Genomic DNA, 18339 nt, shown 5'->3' with positions numbered 1-18339 from the left:
TCTAACCTTCGAGCTCCTTTCTAAAGTTTGTATACAGATTCAAACACTACTGAACTCCCGTCCGCTTTGCTTATCAGGGGATAACACTTTGGGTCCGCTGACTCCGGCCCATTTTTTGACTGGGGCTCCCCATACTATTACCGGAAGCATTTTGCCTCGATGTTCTTAATAATCAATTAGAGCGGTAGACTCAACTACAAGCACTGGGGCAAGTCTTTTGAAAACGTTGCCACAAGGAATACCTCACCCCTTTGCATTAACGTACCAAATGGCAACTGGAGACTGTGAGGAGTTGAATAACTCCCCACAAGTTAAGAAGCAAGCAGAGTGAGCGCATGCAAGCAGTGGCCTACCAGTTACCAGTTACGCGGCGAATTCGCCCGTAGTAACGGTAGGGCGGAGAGAGAGAGTGGTGAACTGAGCACCAGGCAAAGCCAAGGAGAGTCCGAGAGGGACAGCAATACAAAAGAGCGGCGAAGGGCCGTGGGCAGAAGGAAGTAACGGGACGGCACCGGACTTTGGACCCTGATATTAGTGCCGGGCACAGAGGACGAAAGGTCGAACGGTAAAACCGTGGACTTTGGACCAGGAGGCAAGGAGACGCCGATAACTAGCGGTGAATGGAGGCCTATATAAACCGGCCGAGCGCAGGAAGCTGGATCAGTCGATTTCTATCAAGTCAACAAGTAACAGTCACCCAGTGAACAAGTAACCAGTGAAACGTTGTGAAGGAGCAAACAAAGCCGTGCGGAGTCATCAAGGGAACAAGATCGCTACGTCGAGACGTTCGGGACTTAGAGCTAAAGTCTCCGAATTGAGACACAGGTAGCTGAGGTCCTTACGGCATCACACGGCTAAGTCCAGGCGCTTTGTTACAACTTCTGTCGCGATTTGAGCTTGGCATCCCACCCGGCGTGTCCGACAAAGTGAACAAATAGAGTCCTTCGACGAAGAACCGTGGGCTCAGAAGCAAAGTGTCCAGAACTAGCTACCTGCCTACAAGGACTGCATTGGCGAACTCCGGCGTATGCCTGATCGTCCTGCAGGAACTGTACAAGGTCCTGGTGCGACTAGCCCGGAAGGACGCGCGCTTGTTCAGCTGGTGTCTCGAAAGGCGTATGCGTTGAGAGCACAGCGGTCCACCGCTAGAGTCCCAGAACGGCAGCTTACCGAGTCGCCAACAAGGAGCGGAGCTGGTCGAGATAGCTGGAGGCGGACAAGGACAACAAGGACCCAGGACGACGAAAACGAGCGTCGAGCGAGCAGCCCACACGTCGAATTCTTAAGCCTGCGGCAGAGAGGGTAGGGTGGAAGCGTTCGTCTAGAACCTGGCGTTTGACCCAGGGACTGCGTTGGCGGCTTCCGGCGTACGCCTGAACCGTCAGGTAGAAACTGAGCCGACGTCCGGTGCGACCGGCCGGGACAGAGCAAGGGACAGGAGGCTGCGGCTGCGAAAGGCGTACGCCTTGAGAGCACAGTGCCTGTTCACCCTAGTCTGGGAACGGTGACGCATCCCTAGTCCCTGTAGACCCGCCGAGCCAAGGGTGGCAGAAGACATCGCAAAGCAAAACCGGCGAGGAAGACACCACTTCGCAGCCGGCACGATCCAGAGAGGCGTTCAACGTGGGAAGGAGACGACGGCAGGACGTGATTCTACATAACCAGTACACCACCCCGGTCGAGGGTCAAGTCGGCGAATAAAAGATCACTGCATACTCCCAATCTTTCTGTGTGTTTTCACTGGTCAAAGGGCGGTCACGTATATATAAATTTGGTGGGACGAACACTTACATCTTCTGAGCTAGCCGCACGACATTCGTAGCGAGCAGATAATAAAGAAAATCAGTTCGTTACATCTGGCGCCCAACGTGATTGTCCTGACAGTGAAAATACAGCAATAAACAGAAATGGGGAAAAATTGGATCTATCTCCTCAAGAAAGAGGATTTCCCAAAGGTAGCAGCCAAGCTTGGCATTATCCTGGAGGGCAAGTCGGACGACATGCGAAAGGCCCTTTCAGAATATGTTACGAAGACACAAAACGACCCAGGAATGGCGGAAATTTGGGCTGAGCTGGAGGAGTTATACGACAAGCCAAGCTCGAGCAGCAAGTTACAAGTCCCAGACGCCGAACAGCTCATAGCCAGCCTGGGCGTTGAGAGCATGAAGGAGGCAGGAAGATCCAGGGGCCCAAGCCAAGAAAGAAGAACAGAACAGCAAAGGCCCAGCGCACCAGACTATGCAAAAGTCGCGAAGCAAGTCAGGGAATGGTCGTTCAAGTTTGACGGCACGGAGAAACCACTGGAGTTTCTGGAACAAGTGGAATGGTCAGCAAACACATACGGTTTGAACCTGAACCTCATTCCCCGAGCCATGCCTGAATTGCTGCAAGGCAAGGCCCTAAAATGGTTCATATCAAACAATAAACACTGGAGGACATGGGGAGAGTTCAGCGACAGTTTTCAAACGTATTTCCTGCCAAGGGGTTTCTTCACAAAGCTCGCAGATCAGGTCAAACAAAGGAAACAGGGCTTTAGAGAGTCGTTCAAGGACTATATGGTTGACATGCAAACCATGATGAGACCACTTGGCTACTCCCCAAAGGAAACACTCGAGCAGATAAAGGAAAACTGCACGCCTGACCTGAGGATTTCCCTGAGGACATATAAGATAGACGATCTAGAGTCTCTAATGGTGCTGGCTGACGAGTATGAAGAACTCGAGAAAGAGCGAGAAGCATTTATTCAAGAAAACAAATTCTCGCGAAGCAAAACAACAACACCACAGGTCACGTGTAGAAGGTGCGACGAAGAAGGCGGACACCAAGCACCTATTGACGGTCCAAGACAATGGACGCCAAACACCTACAACCACCAGAGCACGTTATGGAGGCCACCCAATACCAATCAGAGACCACCCAGCGCAGCTCCAAGAGCCCACAGGTCACAGACACACATCGTGAACCCACACGAAGCTTGTAGACGGTGTGGCGGTCACGGACATTGGGCAAGAGGATGCCAAAACCAGAGGCTGCTTTTCTGTTGGACTTGCGGCAAGGTGGGGGTGAGGAGTGTAGAGTGCTGCCAAAGATCGGGAAATGGCCTGCGATCCCAGCCACAGAGAGGCGAGCAGGGGTCGCAAGGTGTTGTCTCTCCAAACTAACTGGCGATTTAATCGAAGAAGAGCAGCAGTTATCCGCAGCGGTACAGATTGGCAGAACCTCACACAAAGCCACAATCGACACCGGAGCAACAGCGAGCTTTATAAGCGAGGAGCTGGCGGATACACTGGCTGCTTATGGAAAGATTACAAGGACGAGAAGGCAAGTTAGGTTGGCAGATGGCAGGTGCAGCGGGATAAACACGCAGCTCGAGGTGGAAATCGAATTCGGCAATAAGCGATTGCCCATGAGCCTGTTGATCTTACCAGGAGTGGTAGACTCGCTGGTGCTGGGATGGAATTTCCTCACAGGAGTCGGCGCCGAAATAAGGTGTGCCGGACATACAGTGGTGATCCCAGAAAGAAGAAGGCACAACGGGTGGTTAGAGGAAAAATTGTCCGTGGCAGTGGTGCAAACCAACTCGGAGGAATGCGACGTTGAAAAATTTCTAGAGCAGGAGCTCGCGGAGTTTCGAACAATGAGTGGAACTTCCAACATAGCCGAACACCGAATCACCATGAAGGACGACAAGCCAATCAAACAAAGATACTACCCGAAAAATCCAAAGGTTCAAGGGGAAATCAATGCGAAAGTCGACGAGTTGCTGGAGAAGGGGTGCATAGAACACTCGAGAAGCCCGTACAGCTCCCCGATAGTCATGGTGAAGAAAAAGACAGGTCAGTGGAGGCTTTGTGTCGACTTTAGACAGATCAATGCCAAATCCATCAAAGATGCTTATCCGATGCCAAGGATAAATTACATATTGGACCAATTGAGGGAGGCAAGATACATAAGCAGTCTGGATTTGAAAGACGGATACTGGCAAATTCCTCTGGAAGAAAATAGCAGGCAATTCACGGCGTTCACAGTGCCAGGAAAGGGGCTTTTCCAGTGGAAAGTAATGCCATTTGGGTTACACTCCGCCTCGGCGACTTTCCAGAGAGCACTGGATCAGGTTATTGGACCGGAGATGTCACCACACGCGTTTGCATACCAAGACGACATCATCGTGATCGGACGGACACTGGAAGAACACAGAAGGAACCTGAGGGAAGTGTTCCGACGCCTTAAACAGGCCAACCTGAGGATAAATCCCGAAAAATGTAATTTCTTCAAAAGCGAACTGCTTTACCTGGGACACCGCGTTACGGACCAAGGAATCGGCACCGATCCCGAAAAAGTAGCAGCCATAGCCGAGCTGGAACCACCCACGACCATCCGGGAGTTGCGCCAATACTTGGGCGTAGCATCGTGGTACAGGCGATTCGTGCCCGACTTTGCGCGAATAGTAAAACCACTAAACGATCTATTGCGGAAAGGCACGAAGTGGACATGGACCCCAGAGCACCAGCAGGCATTCGAGGAGGTGAAGGCAAGGCTAGTGGCCGATCCTGTGCTGGCATGCCCGGATTTCGATAAACCATTCGTACTGCAGACGGACGCAAGCGATTATGGTATAGGGGCAGTCCTGACGCAGGAAACGGAAAGCGGCGAAAAGGTCATTTCATATTCAAGCCGGACCCTGAATGGCGCGGAAAAGAACTACTCAACCAGCGAAAAGGAATGCCTGGCAATCGTGTGGGCAATCCGGAAGCTCAAACCATACTTGGAAGGATACCACTTCAAGGTGGTGACGGACCATATGGCGCTTAAATGGTTAAACAGCATCGAAAGTCCCTCAGGAAGAATAGCGAGGTGGGCCCTGGAGCTGCAGCAGTATGATTTTGAAATATCATACAGGAAGGGGCAGCTTAACGTGGTCGCTGATGCACTGTCAAGACAGCCTCTACCAGAAGCCTTTAGGCTAACTAAAGAAACTCCGGAGGACGCGCAGGGAACATGCAGTTGGATCAAGGATATGTGTGAGAAGATTAACAAACAGCCACAGAAGTTTCCGGACTACATCATGGAGGGAGGCGCATTGTACAGGCATATCCCGCACAGAGCAGGAAGCGAAGACGTGGCAGCATGGAAGCTCTGTGTCCCACGGGGGCTGAGGGAAACAGTCCTGAAGGAGAATCACGACTCACCAGCTGCTGGACACGTGGGAAGTCGGAAAACGATCGCAAGGCTGGCGGCTCGATATTACTGGCCAGGAATGCATAGGGACGCCCGAGCACACGTGCGGAAATGCGAGACATGCCTCAGGTACAAGCCCAACCAGATGCAGGCAGCCGGGAAAATGCTGACGCAAATACCAGAAGAACCATGGGCAACGGTATGTGCAGACTTTGTCGGACCATTGCCCAGGTCGAAGCATGGCAACCAGATGCTGCTAGTTCTGATAGATAGGTTCTCAAAGTGGACAGAATTGGTGCCACTGCGAGCAGCAACGGCAGAATCACTTCAAAAGGCGTTCCGAGAAAGAGTCATCGCTAGGTTCGGTATCCCCAAGGTAGTAATAACGGACAATGGAGTTCAGTTTGCCAGCCGTGCATTCAAAAAATTCCTCAGCGAAATGGGCATCAAGCAACAATTCACGGCACCATACACACCGCAGGAGAATCCGACGGAAAGAGCAAACCGGACAGTTAAAACCATGATAGCGCAGTTTGCGGGACAGAACCAGAGGAATTGGGACGAGAAGTGGCCGGAGATTATGCTAGCGGTAAATTCAAGTACGTCGGAGTCAACAGGGTACTCCCCGTGTTTCCTCACGCAGGCTCGAGAGCCTCGACTGCCCAACGCCCTATACGACAGGGAAACCATCGGCACGGGAAAGCAGACGGAAACGCCTGATGATAAGGCCAATAAGATGAAGGAGATCTTCGAAATTGTGCGCCGGAACATGGAGAAGGCTGCTCAGGACCAAGCCAGGCATTACAATCTACGAAGGAGGCAATGGAATCCAACGATAGGGGACACAGTCTGGGCGAAGGAGCACCATCTGTCAAAGGCAGCCGAGGGTTTCGCGGCGAAGCTAGCGCCGAGATACGACGGACCGTACACGGTAATAGACTTCGTCTCACCAGTCATTTGTAAACTCCGCCACAAGGATACGCAAAAAGAACGAACAGTCCACGTCAGTGAGCTTAAACAACAAACACAAGAACTCGGTACAGACAAGCAAGGACAACACAAGCAGGCAACAACATCAGGTGGTGCGGACTATAGCGTCGGGCATAAGCCAGAGTCTATATAGACCGCAGGATAACACGAGCATGCAACGACAAATGTACAGACTATATCGTCGGGCATAAGCCAGAGTCTATATAGAACGCGTGGCAACACAAACAGCAACAAGTAGCGCGGACTATAGCGTCGGGCATAGGCCAGAGTCTATATAGAACGCGGGGTAACACGAGCATACGAGGACAAAAGGATGCGGACTATAGCGTCGGGCATAGGCCAGAGTCTATATAGAACGCGGGATAACACGAGCATACGAGGACAAAAGGATGCGGACTATAGCGTCGGGCAAATACCAGAGTCTGTATAGAACGCATGACTCACAAGAAGCCAACAACAACAAAAGGTGCGGACTATAGCGTCGGGCATGGGCCAGAGTCTATATAGAACGCATGACAACACAAGAAGCAAACAACAACAAGTAGTGCGGACTATAGCGTCGGGCATGGGCCGGAGTCTATATAGAACGCAGGAAACAAGGAGGTACAGTGACCCAGACCACGAGGCAAACTGATTCTGCGTCGGGCATAAAGCCAGAGTCATCAGTAGGACGCCGCATGGAATAAGGTGATGCACATGTTGGTGACCGTAGCGTCGTTAGAGTCTATACGGCACACAAACTGAAACTACTACTGATCGAGGGAGGGAAACAGCACGATTAGTACGGGTGCACAGGAGCTCATACCGTAGCGTCGTTAGAGTCTATACGGCAGAAACAAGACTAAAGGCAGCGTCGACCGAAGTAGAGGGAGAGACGGCACAGCAAAGCTGAACCGTAAAACCCAAGCGGCGACGAACTCACACGAGGAAGGGCGACATGAGAGAAGCAACGGGATCGCAAGCAAGAGCAAGAGAACAGCCAAAGAAGGGATGCCCGAGGGAAATAACGGGAGGGTCAAAAGGAATGACCAAGAACCGAGTCATCGTCAGGAGAGCCGCCAGCAAGAGGGGCCAATTCGAAAAGGAGAGTCAATATGAGCGCACGCGTGACGAGAGCTGAGGCCCGCAGGAGGATGGCTGCCGAGGACTTGGCAGGATCCGGACCGGGGCAAGGACGGTCGGAGGACAGGCCTGTCGTCCGGCCCCCCCGAACCCCGAGACGGATGCCAAGGACCCGACGACGGTCGGAGGCGTCATCGCCGGAGCCCACCGTCAGTTCCGATAGTGACGTGGTGATGGTGGACGATCCGGCGATGGAGGCCAGGAGGTGGCGGCTGCGGAAGGCCGCGGGGCCCGAGGGGAAAATTCCCCATGGCTCGGAGGGCAGGGTCCACCAGGACTCTGCCGACGATGACCATGCAGCCGAGGCCCGCCGAACGGAGGCCATAATAGCGGAGTACCGCCGCCAGCATGAGCGGAGGCAGCGAGAGGCTGCGCGCAAGGAAGCCATCCAGCGCAAGGAGCAGGACGCGCGGGCAGAGTGGGATGCGGCGCTGAGAGCTGCCGAGGAGGAGGAGCGCCGGATATGGGGCGACCCAGTCCTCCTCAAGGAAGTGCCACCCCAGGCGGAGGGGGCACCCGAGATTCCCCTGACCCCGAGGTACGTCGCGGAGCCAAGGGAACGGGCAGCGGACCCAGCGGAGGAGGAGAACCAAACCCCGTCCCCGCCCCCATGGATCCCGGCACGCCCACCTACCCCGAGGTATTGCCCCGAGTGGGCAGAGGCAGCATCGGAGGAGGAGCAAGAGGAGCGGCGGCAGCAGGAGGAGCAGCGGCAGCAGGAGGAGCGGCGGCAGCAGGAGGAGCAGCGGCAGCAGGAGGAGCGGCGACAGCAGGAGGAGCGGCGGCAGCAGGAGGAGCAGAGGCAGCAGGAGGGACCTCCGGGTTGCGCCCGGATGGACATCCCGGTGGCCCACGTCAGCCAGGCGATCGGCTCCTTTGAGGCGGAAGGACGCGTGTGGAGGCAGCACACCGTCACCTGGACGTGGCCGGACGGGGCCACTGTAGCGACGGAGGAGGAAGGAGCCCAAGTGTGGGAGGAACCCCGGGGTAGCTGTCGGGATCCACGGTTGTGGAGGACCGCAGTCCCAGGGGGCCCCGCCGGAGTCGTGGCGCCGACGCTGACGCCGACCCCAACCCCATCTCCGCTGGCTTCGCCGGAGGTAGTCGCCGCTCAGCAAGGAAGGGTTGAGCAGGAAGGTCTTCCCGCCGAGGATGTGGTGGAAAAAGGGCCGTGGGTGTGGCCGGACCCGGTGGCGCCCCCGAGGCCAATCCTGAAGCGGCAGTATTCCGCGCCGGTGGTGGAGACGAGGCCCGCGTTCATGCGGCAGTCCTCAGCGCCGGACCCGAGGCGCTGGAGGGAAGTCGTCGAGGTAGACTGGCCGGAGGGAATCCCCGAGGCCCCAGCGGTCGTAGCAGCACGAAGGCGAGGAGGAAAGAGGTGCGTCCTGGTGCAGCAGGGCGGCCGCACGTTCCGGGTGCGGGTCGGACCGTTGGGGATCAGGGTATTTACTCAGTAACAAATAAAAAAAAAAAGGAAACATAAAACTCAAAATTTGCACTGGTACAGGGAAAAAAAAAAAAAAAAAAAAAACACACACGCAGCCACACAAATGAAAACACAAAAAAAAAAAGGTGGATGTATATTGTCCATATAACAAAAAAATATGTGATGCATCTGAAAAAAAAAGGGTGAAGTCAGTAGGAGTTAAAGCAAAAAAAAAAAATGCGGTGTACTTACACAGTAAAAATATGAAACGTGATGAGGGGTCCAACCGAAAAAGGGGGGGGTGAGGCGAAGCACGTGTCGTCCAAATGTTGGGCAGTTTTGTCTTCAGGCAAAGGGAATGCTGAAACGAAGAGAGAAGGGTCAGATCGGGTTGTTGAAACAAACGGCTCACTTACGAGAAGTTGCGTGGGCCAACCGGGAGGGGGAGGGGGTGCAGGAGAAGGCGCATCACCCTCTTCGTCAGGTCCCGAGCGCTAAAAAAAGGAGAAAAGAACAGAGAGAAAGGAGAAAAGGAGAAATTAGAAAACTTACCCGGAGAAAATGTCCTCATCTGCCCAAAGGGATGGGAGCGCGTCGATTTATGACCGATCGGCACTAGACGATAGTGTCGATCGGTGGGCACAAAATACTGGAAATATCGGCACAGGGAGTCACACCGTGGAACATCGATATATTAAGTGGCAACACCACGTTGGGTCACGGAACCGATAGCAACTGGAGACCGATCGATTTGGCGGAGAGTGACCATACAACAGAGAGTCACACGAGAGACTATCGATAGCACCGATAACGACTGGAGACCGATCGGCACGATGTAGAGTGGCCATCCGACGGAGAAGACATATCGGGAATTCAAAAATCATCGGGGAAACGTCTGGGCGGAAATTCAAAAGTCTACGGGGAAAACGTCTGGGCGGGAATTTAAAGTCTACGGGGGAAACGTCTGGGGCGGGAAGTTCAAAATCTGGAAGGAGGATCGGCGCTGTGGAACTCAAGAAGGAGCTGTGAGCGTCGTGGGAACCGTCGGGAGGAGCAAGTCGACTAGAAGACTACAGGCGAACGAGGACAAGTACGAGAAGACACGTCGAGGGAAGAATGTCAGAATGTGGAGTGTACCAAGGCAGAGAGAACAGCGAGTCTCTTTTTCATTCCCGAAGTAAGGGGAGAATGTGAGGAGTTGAATAACTCCCCACAAGTTAAGAAGCAAGCAGAGTGAGCGCATGCAAGCAGTGGCCTACCAGTTACCAGTTACGCGGCGAATTCGCCCGTAGTAACGGTAGGGCGGAGAGAGAGAGTGGTGAACTGAGCACCAGGCAAAGCCAAGGAGAGTCCGAGAGGGACAGCAATACAAAAGAGCGGCGAAGGGCCGTGGGCAGAAGGAAGTAACGGGACGGCACCGGACTTTGGACCCTGATATTAGTGCCGGGCACAGAGGACGAAAGGTCGAACGGTAAAACCGTGGACTTTGGACCAGGAGGCAAGGAGACGCCGATAACTAGCGGTGAATGGAGGCCTATATAAACCGGCCGAGCGCAGGAAGCTGGATCAGTCGATTTCTATCAAGTCAACAAGTAACAGTCACCAAGTGAACAAGTAACCAGTGAAACGTTGTGAAGGAGCAAACAAAGCCGTGCGGAGTCATCAAGGAAACAAGATCGCTACGTCGAGACGTTCGGGACTTAGAGCTAAAGTCTCCGAATTGAGACACAGGTAGCTGAGGTCCTTACGGCATCACACGGCTAAGTCCAGGCGCTTTGTTACAACTTCTGTCGCGATTTGAGCTTGGCATCCCACCCGGCGTGTCCGACAAAGTGAACAAATAGAGTCCTTCGACGAAGAACCGTGGGCTCAGAAGCAAAGTGTCCAGAACTAGCTACCTGCCTACAAGGACTGCATTGGCGAACTCCGGCGTATGCCTGATCGTCCTGCAGGAACTGTACAAGGTCCTGGTGCGACTAGCCCGGAAGGACGCGCGCTTGTTCAGCTGGTGTCTCGAAAGGCGTATGCGTTGAGAGCACAGCGGTCCACCGCTAGAGTCCCAGAACGGCAGCTTACCGAGTCGCCAACAAGGAGCGGAGCTGGTCGAGATAGCTGGAGGCGGACAAGGACAACAAGGACCCAGGACGACGAAAACGAGCGTCGAGCGAGCAGCCCACACGTCGAATTCTTAAGCCTGCGGCAGAGAGGGTAGGGTGGAAGCGTTCGTCTAGAACCTGGCGTTTGACCCAGGGACTGCGTTGGCGGCTTCCGGCGTACGCCTGAACCGTCAGGTAGAAACTGAGCCGACGTCCGGTGCGACCGGCCGGGACAGAGCAAGGGACAGGAGGCTGCGGCTGCGAAAGGCGTACGCCTTGAGAGCACAGTGCCTGTTCACCCTAGTCTGGGAACGGTGACGCATCCCTAGTCCCTGTAGACCCGCCGAGCCAAGGGTGGCAGAAGACATCGCAAGCAAAACCGGCGAGGAAGACACCACTTCGCAGCCGGCACGATCCAGAGAGGCGTTCAACGTGGGAAGGAGACGACGGCAGGACGTGATTCTACATAACCAGTACACCACCCCGGTCGAGGGTCAAGTCGGCGAATAAAAGATCACTGCATACTCCCAATCTTTCTGTGTGTTTTCACTGGTCAAAGGGCGGTCACGTATATATAAATTTGGTGGGACGAACACTTACATCTTCTGAGCTAGCCGCACGACATTCGTAGCGAGCAGATAATAAAGAAAATCAGTTCGTTACAAGACCATGAACTTGAATGTAGAACTTTGGTAGTACTATAGGAAACTAATTTACCTCCATCGAAATTAATCCACAGGCCAAGATGGCAAGGTTCGGGTTGTTTCAGTAAAAACCACTTGATGAATTTTTAAACGTCCGATCACCAAAATTGCTGTCTTACCCCTTTGCTGAACAACTGTTCAGACGGGCCGGTATGTTTGGGAAACAGACCCCCTATACGTTTACTCATGTTTCTATCTACCATTGTAAACTAAAAAAATATACTTTTTAAACGTTCTCATTCGGACCGCTTTATTAATGTATTTTTCCTAAACAGGCATTTTTACCACAGCGAGCTGAATGGAAACATTTAAAAAGTGTCGAATGCTTATTCATTCGTCACAAAATTTAATATCAGATATTTTGTATGTTGAAGGTGTGACCGTCACGACTTTTTTACTTCGTTAATAGGTAAAATAGGTAATAGGTAAAATATAGTCAAAGTGCGTCAATATTATTTCGATGATTTAAAAAAAAAAGTTTAGTTATACTTTAGTACTAATTTTATTTTAACAAACTACGTTTGGCAAGACTTTAAAGCTAAAAGCAACGTTTATATACCGTTGCAGATATTCCAAAAATTATATATATATTTTTAAACAACAATAATACGATTTTTATGATTTTATGTTTAAAAAGCAGCTATATGATATTGTCCGGTTTTAATAAAATTAAAATAAAACAGTAAACCGTTATTTTGTATCGAAGTATATTCAAATCAATTCAAAAAAAGCGAAGTTAAAAATTTTTTATATTTTTGTCCGATTGTTTTCACGGGAGCTGTTCGATACAGTCGTCCGATCCGGCTCGATTTAACTACTGCTATTAGCTTTTAAGCTGATAGGATAGTAACCGTAGGAACGAAAGGACAAAAGGACGTATATGGCTAGATCGACTTTCCTAGTGATGGTGAAAAGGTCGGGAATGTTTCCTTCTGATTGAAATTATAACACCATTTGTAATAATATAAAAATGAAGTAGAAAGTTGTCTGGCTCCCAATAAAACATTAAATTTTCTTGCATCTTGCTCACTTATTGCAAGGTATCGAATTTCATATTGGTTTGCTTAAACTAGGAATAGTTTTAAATTCAATTTTTAAAAAAAGTTTGGCTATTTTTATCGATTTTCCGGTAAATAACACTTATTTTTGTATAAAGGCCTGCCCAACACAAAAAAAAAATATTCCAGAATTCTAAAACAAGTCCTTAAAATTTTTTGAAGCTGACAAACGAGCACGACAACATTTTTATTTTGAGATATACCAATAAAAGTTTTATTTTGAATAACTTTTGAACGGAGCATCGGATCCAAATCGGGTGTCATTCGACACATATTCAATAAAATTTAAACTGTGCTAAAAAAGTAGAATATTTTATCACTACGCGCTCAAGAACTCCACTTTTTTTTTAGTATTTCACATTCACCGCCCATTCTCCAGAACCAATAATTTTTCTTAAAGTCTTGGTATGCAATCCCTATTCTTTTAGCAGTACCTTTCGATTGGTGAATTACTCGTTACGATCGGACCATCACAGCAGATCTGACCATCTCCTATGCAGACGTCGATAGTGATATTGTAATATCTTTAGTGATTTTAGTGACTGGACTGTTTTTCTAAAATTGTATGTCTATTGCCTAAAATGTACAATTTGTGCATCCTTTAAAATTTACTACGTCGTTTTATTGTTTTTTGGGTTTCTGAATTTTTAGATCAAGGATTTGTATTAAAGAAAAATTCACTTCACGGTGCAAAATGTCTTGCAGAGTGTGTACCTCTGTACAAAAAGTTGCAGTCGCAGAAGTTAAAATCACTATGTGAGCAAGTCTATGTTTCTGAAGTTTCTATACTCTTAGCAAAAGTAATTTTGATCAAGATTGGTGATTATCGTCAAAAAGTTTGGTCCGTGCTTTGTAAAAGCTGGTAAGAATTTTTAATTAAAAAAGTTAACATTAACAAAAAAACACTCAAAGTAAGGCATTATAACTTATATTATACAAAAAGTTTCTTTTTCGTGATAATATTCCCATTTCATATTTCAGTAAGCTCAAAATAGTTAAACGTTTTTTATACCATTAAAATGCAATGTAAAAAATAAAGAAAAGGCAAAGTTTTAGATTTTCAGAATAAAAAACGAACTAATTTTAAAGATGAGCTTAAAGGTACATACGTATTTCTAAGGTTTTTGTTTAAAAAGGTGGGGCTAAAATATAAAGTTAAATAAACATTTACTTTTTTGATTTGTTTTATAAACAGGTTCTGGTGCCAACGGTATGAAGAAAAGCTGTCTGAAATTATTGCATCACTACTTACATCAAAATATCCGAGTTCATCTCCTAACTAAAGAAAACGACCATCAAAGGGGAATTTCGTCGCGAGTAGTACTCCTTCTGCTGATCAAGTGCGTTTTAATGAATTATTTCAAGCAATAAATTAATAAATTGTACCAAACTTTGCAATAGGTATTATACCATCTAGAGCATTATAGAAGAAGTTGCAGGCATGGTACAGGTACTGGCCTTTACGTTCATGATATGATGCAGCGGGCACTGCAATCCGCGCACTCTCACAGTAATGAGGTCACAAAGGTACAAAAAAACATAATAACAGGTTATTTTTAAAATTGAGCTAACACAATATCTGCAGAAACAATTTAGCGATCTGTTTGCACTTGCAGCGGAAGACGATACAACAGCAGTTGGGCGACGCGGTGGAAGTGGCCGTGGGCGTAAGCAGCCTGTTGGAAAAAAGGATGCCAACAATCATAGCACCACCAATAAGAAGAATTCTGAAATGATGAAAACAATATATTCTTCAGATGAAAACTTTAGTGAGGTTGGTAACATATTTTGATATTCTATACGATTTAAATAAATGACACATTTCTAAGGAGGATTGGTCGAAACCTAAAATGGCACAAGTGGCAAAGAAAAGAAAAAAAGCTATTAATGATTCTGACTGACAGTTTGACTTTCAATTGCTGTGCCCTAGTTAATGTGACGCAGAAAAACATTTAAAATCCTCTTATCGAATAAATTAATAATATTAATTTGATTAGATTAACTCGATTAAGGATTTTAAAATTAATACAAATGTAAACTTTAAGCAAATTAAAAAACGTTTTAATGTAAAACTTGCAATGTTATATTTTTTTATTTTTACTGCGAATAAAATTGTCTAATTTAAAATCATGTTTGTTATGGCGGCAACTTTGAAAACTATGTTAAGAATAAAAATAATACAGCTCGAGTCCGCCCAGGATTGATACGCGACAGTTTTTCATGATTGCCGGCGTCTAGCCAGGGTATTGTAGTAAAACGTTACGTTGGCCCAGTCCAAAGGGCCTGGCTAGGCTGGCCTTTTCGCTTGGCATTTATTTCGCTGCCTATAAGTTCCCTTAAAAGCTGGCTCGAGCGCTGTTTGTTTACCATCACACATTCTGTATGCCAATGCGGTCCCTTAATGTCACTGTCATCATTCATTTTTACAAATATATTTTTAAGTTTCGTTTCACATAATTATTTTTTTAGATATTATTTTCTACCATGATTATTAACACTAGTCGACAAAAACAAAGCCCAAGAATAAAAGCTAATGATTCTATAGCCCTGTTTCCACAGATAACACGAGATTACAAAATTTAAAAAAAAAAATCCGCCTTCGAAAAATTTCTGGTATCGTACGACTTCTAAACTAAGTGTATATCACAAAAAATGATTTCTTTAGATTTTTTTAAAGATTTTTTAAATTAAAAAAATTTTCAGCTGTCGTTTCAAGTTTTATTTTATATCTCGAGTTGTGGCAAACCGATCCTGGTGCAAGAAAACTTCCAATAGATCAATCCTTAACATTGTCATACTGTTGTATTGGATTGGACAAGTCATTTGTCTGCAAGAGCTCGACAAACACAAACTTTTTGAAAATTTAAGGCTGTTTAACGATTGTAAAACTCCTACATATAACACTCGAAAAAGTCCGTTAAAAATTGTTATAGGTTCTAATTTAATGTTGGTATCCGACTTAATCGGACAAGCTAATCATGCCTGAAATTCATTGGAAATTAGATTTCTTGTGGTATTTAAAGTTAGGCGTTTTAGTTTGTTTTCGTCCGTTAAATTTGAACAACATCCCAGTAGGCATAGCGCTTACAGGACTGTTAACTGTATGCAGTGCAGTGTTGGCAACTGTCGGATATAAAAAGCAGCTGAATTAAATATTGAAAAAGCTAAACAATCATGAGTTGTGTAAGAACTTGTTAAACCATCAAAAAGCGAGGTAAACATAAAATCTCTCTTATGTATTAGGCAGTTAGCTTCTATTTATAATTTCCTAGACCAGTTCCAGTTTTCACTTCCGAAAGATTCAAACGGAATCTAAGTTCCCTCTGTTTAGTCTCTGTTAACTTCAAAAAAAAACTCACTGAAACTTTCCGCCAAGCAATTGGCTGGCGGATTCAATTCCGCAAGCACAGAAATTAAATGATTTACAATACTTTGCGATAAGTAAAAGCGCAGATGATATTTTTACATTGTTCTTTGGTATTTTAAGAACAATTTTGCTTTACAAATTTGGTTTATAAAAACATATTCCGCCGACCCTGTTCTAGTCTCCGAAAGAAATTAATGCTCGTGAGCAAGGCAGTTTGCGCAATACCGGTTAATTAGGACAACGCGGAGTCCCTTTAGGGCCGAAAGATGGAGAAACCGTTGGCATTTTCTTAACGCGTGAAATCGCGGCACCTGTAAGCGTGTTGGTTGCTGGTTGGCGCCATCATAAACTCTCTGTGTGTGGGAGTAGATAAAAACAAAAGTAATGCGTTATGAATGATACGGATGACTGTGACATGTATGAGGACAGACACCAGAGGATGACATGAACTTAGGACTAGTAAGAACGTCTTACAGTGGGTAATTCTGGAAGGCGGAAACACTTGGAATCAGTGGCCTCCATCGGGAGGCGGATCATCTTCGCGATTGGTCGTCGGATGACGCCACGTGTGTTGAGGACATCTGCCACTCGTTTCAAGCTATCTGCGCCTGGGTGCTGGATCCGCCCAAGACGCCATTCGTTTGTGGTAGGTTTTCTTCCTTGATCACCACCATATACCCCGTCTGAATGCCTCGCATTGGGAATTGCCATTTAGTTCTTTTGTGGGGCTCCTTCAGATACTCTTCCTTCCATCAAAAGCAAAACTGCTGATGTAGGGCCTTTAGCCGCTGCCACCGGTATATAATGGAAATGGGGGCTCTTTAATCTCGGGCTCGTTCACGGAGAGGAGCGGCCCACCCACTAAGACGTGCCCGGAGCTGAGAGCTACAAGGTCAGTAGGGTCTTCGGACATTAGGGAAATAGGCCTCGAGTTTAAACAGGCCTCAATTTTTGCTAGGAAATTAGTTAGTTCCTCAAATGTGTATTTCCCGACAGCCGTCTGCTTGTGGAAGTGTGTCTTGAAGCTTTTGACACCTGCCTCCCATATGAAGTGCGCCGGGAGGGTTGAAGTGCCAGACCACATTTTGGAGACTAAATTGTGAGGAGTTGAATAACTCCCCACAAGTTAGAAAGCAGAGTAAGCGCATGCAAGCAGTGGCCTATCAGTTACCAGTAACGCGGCGAATTTGCCCGTAGTAACGGTAGTGCGGCGAGAGTGAGTGGTGCCCAGAACCAGTGAAACAACGTGAAGAACCAAGTAAAGCCGTGTGGAGTCATCAAGGAAACAAGATCGCTACGTCGAGACGTTTGGGACTTAGAGCTAAAGTCTCCGAATTGAGACACAGGTAGCTGAGGTCCTTACGGCATCACACGGCTAGGTCCAGGCGCTTTGTCGCAACTTCTGTCGCGTTTGACGTTGACCCAGGGACTGCGTTGGTAGGTGCGACCGGCCGGGACAGAGCAAGGGACAGGAGGCTGCGGCTGCGAAAGGCGTACGCCTGGAGAGCACAGTGCTTGTTCACCCTAGTCTGGGAACGGTGACGCATCCCTAAGAAGAAGGCATAGCGAGCGAAACTGGCGAGGGAGACACCACTTCGTAGCGATCACAACCCAGCGAGACGTTTCAACGTGGGAAGGAGCCGACGGCGGAGAATATTTCCAATTGTCAATACAAAACCCCGGCCGAGGGTCAAGTCGACGAATAAAAGATCATTGTATATTCCCAATTTTTCTGTGCGTTTTCACTGATCAATAGGGCGGTCACGTTTATATAAATTTGGTGGGACGAATACTTACATCTTCTGAGCTAGCCGCACGACATTCGTAGCGAGCGGAGAAACAAAGAAAATCAGTTCGTTACAAAACTTGGAAAGGATCAATGCACTCGTGGCTTCAATGAAATCCTTGGATAAGGATTTGCCGTTGTCAGAGTGTATGTGGTGTGCACATCCACGTCGGGAGGAGAAGCGCAGAAGGCTTCTATAAACTTCTCAGTGGTTAAGTCTGACGTAGCCATCATACCCCTTTGTTACCTTGCAACCTCGACCGCCCTAGCTTTTAATGTCAAATGGTTCCGCGAAATCAATGGCCGCGTGAGTCAATGGCCTGAAAAATGTGGATCTCGCAGAGGGCAAATCTCCCATCAGCTGAGTCTGCAGCTTCTTCTTCTTCCTTTACAAGATTCCGAAGCTTAGGAATCCAATACTTGGAACCAATCAGTCGAATCACCAACTGATTACCCCCATGCAAGGATATGCGATGGGTAAAAAGGACAAGAAGTTTTGCAAAAATACATGATTGGATGTTTCTTATCATAACTTAGCATCTTAGACGCTCGTAAACGTCCGCTTGCTCTTAAGACACCGTGACTGTCGTGAAAGGGGTTTAAATTGGAGAT

General features: G+C 48.0%; 1 long non-coding RNA gene across 1 annotated transcript; it reads right to left on the bottom strand.

The window, feature by feature from the left end:
- Positions 1 to 9037: 9037 nt before the first annotated feature.
- On the bottom strand, positions 9038 to 10059 carry LOC128263927 (uncharacterized). Its single transcript, XR_008268571.1, has 2 exons — positions 9133 to 10059; positions 9038 to 9077 (listed from the first exon to the last, which is right to left on the bottom strand). It is a non-coding gene; the product is annotated as an uncharacterized LOC128263927 (long non-coding RNA).
- Positions 10060 to 18339: the final 8280 nt, after the last annotated feature.

The sequence above is a fragment of the Drosophila gunungcola genome, unplaced genomic scaffold (assembly GCF_025200985.1).
Source record: "Drosophila gunungcola strain Sukarami unplaced genomic scaffold, Dgunungcola_SK_2 000026F, whole genome shotgun sequence".
In the NCBI taxonomy this organism is placed as follows: domain Eukaryota; kingdom Metazoa; phylum Arthropoda; class Insecta; order Diptera; family Drosophilidae; genus Drosophila; species Drosophila gunungcola.
The sequence above is the reverse complement of the archived record's forward strand: the minus strand, read 5'-3'. Positions and strand labels throughout refer to the sequence as shown.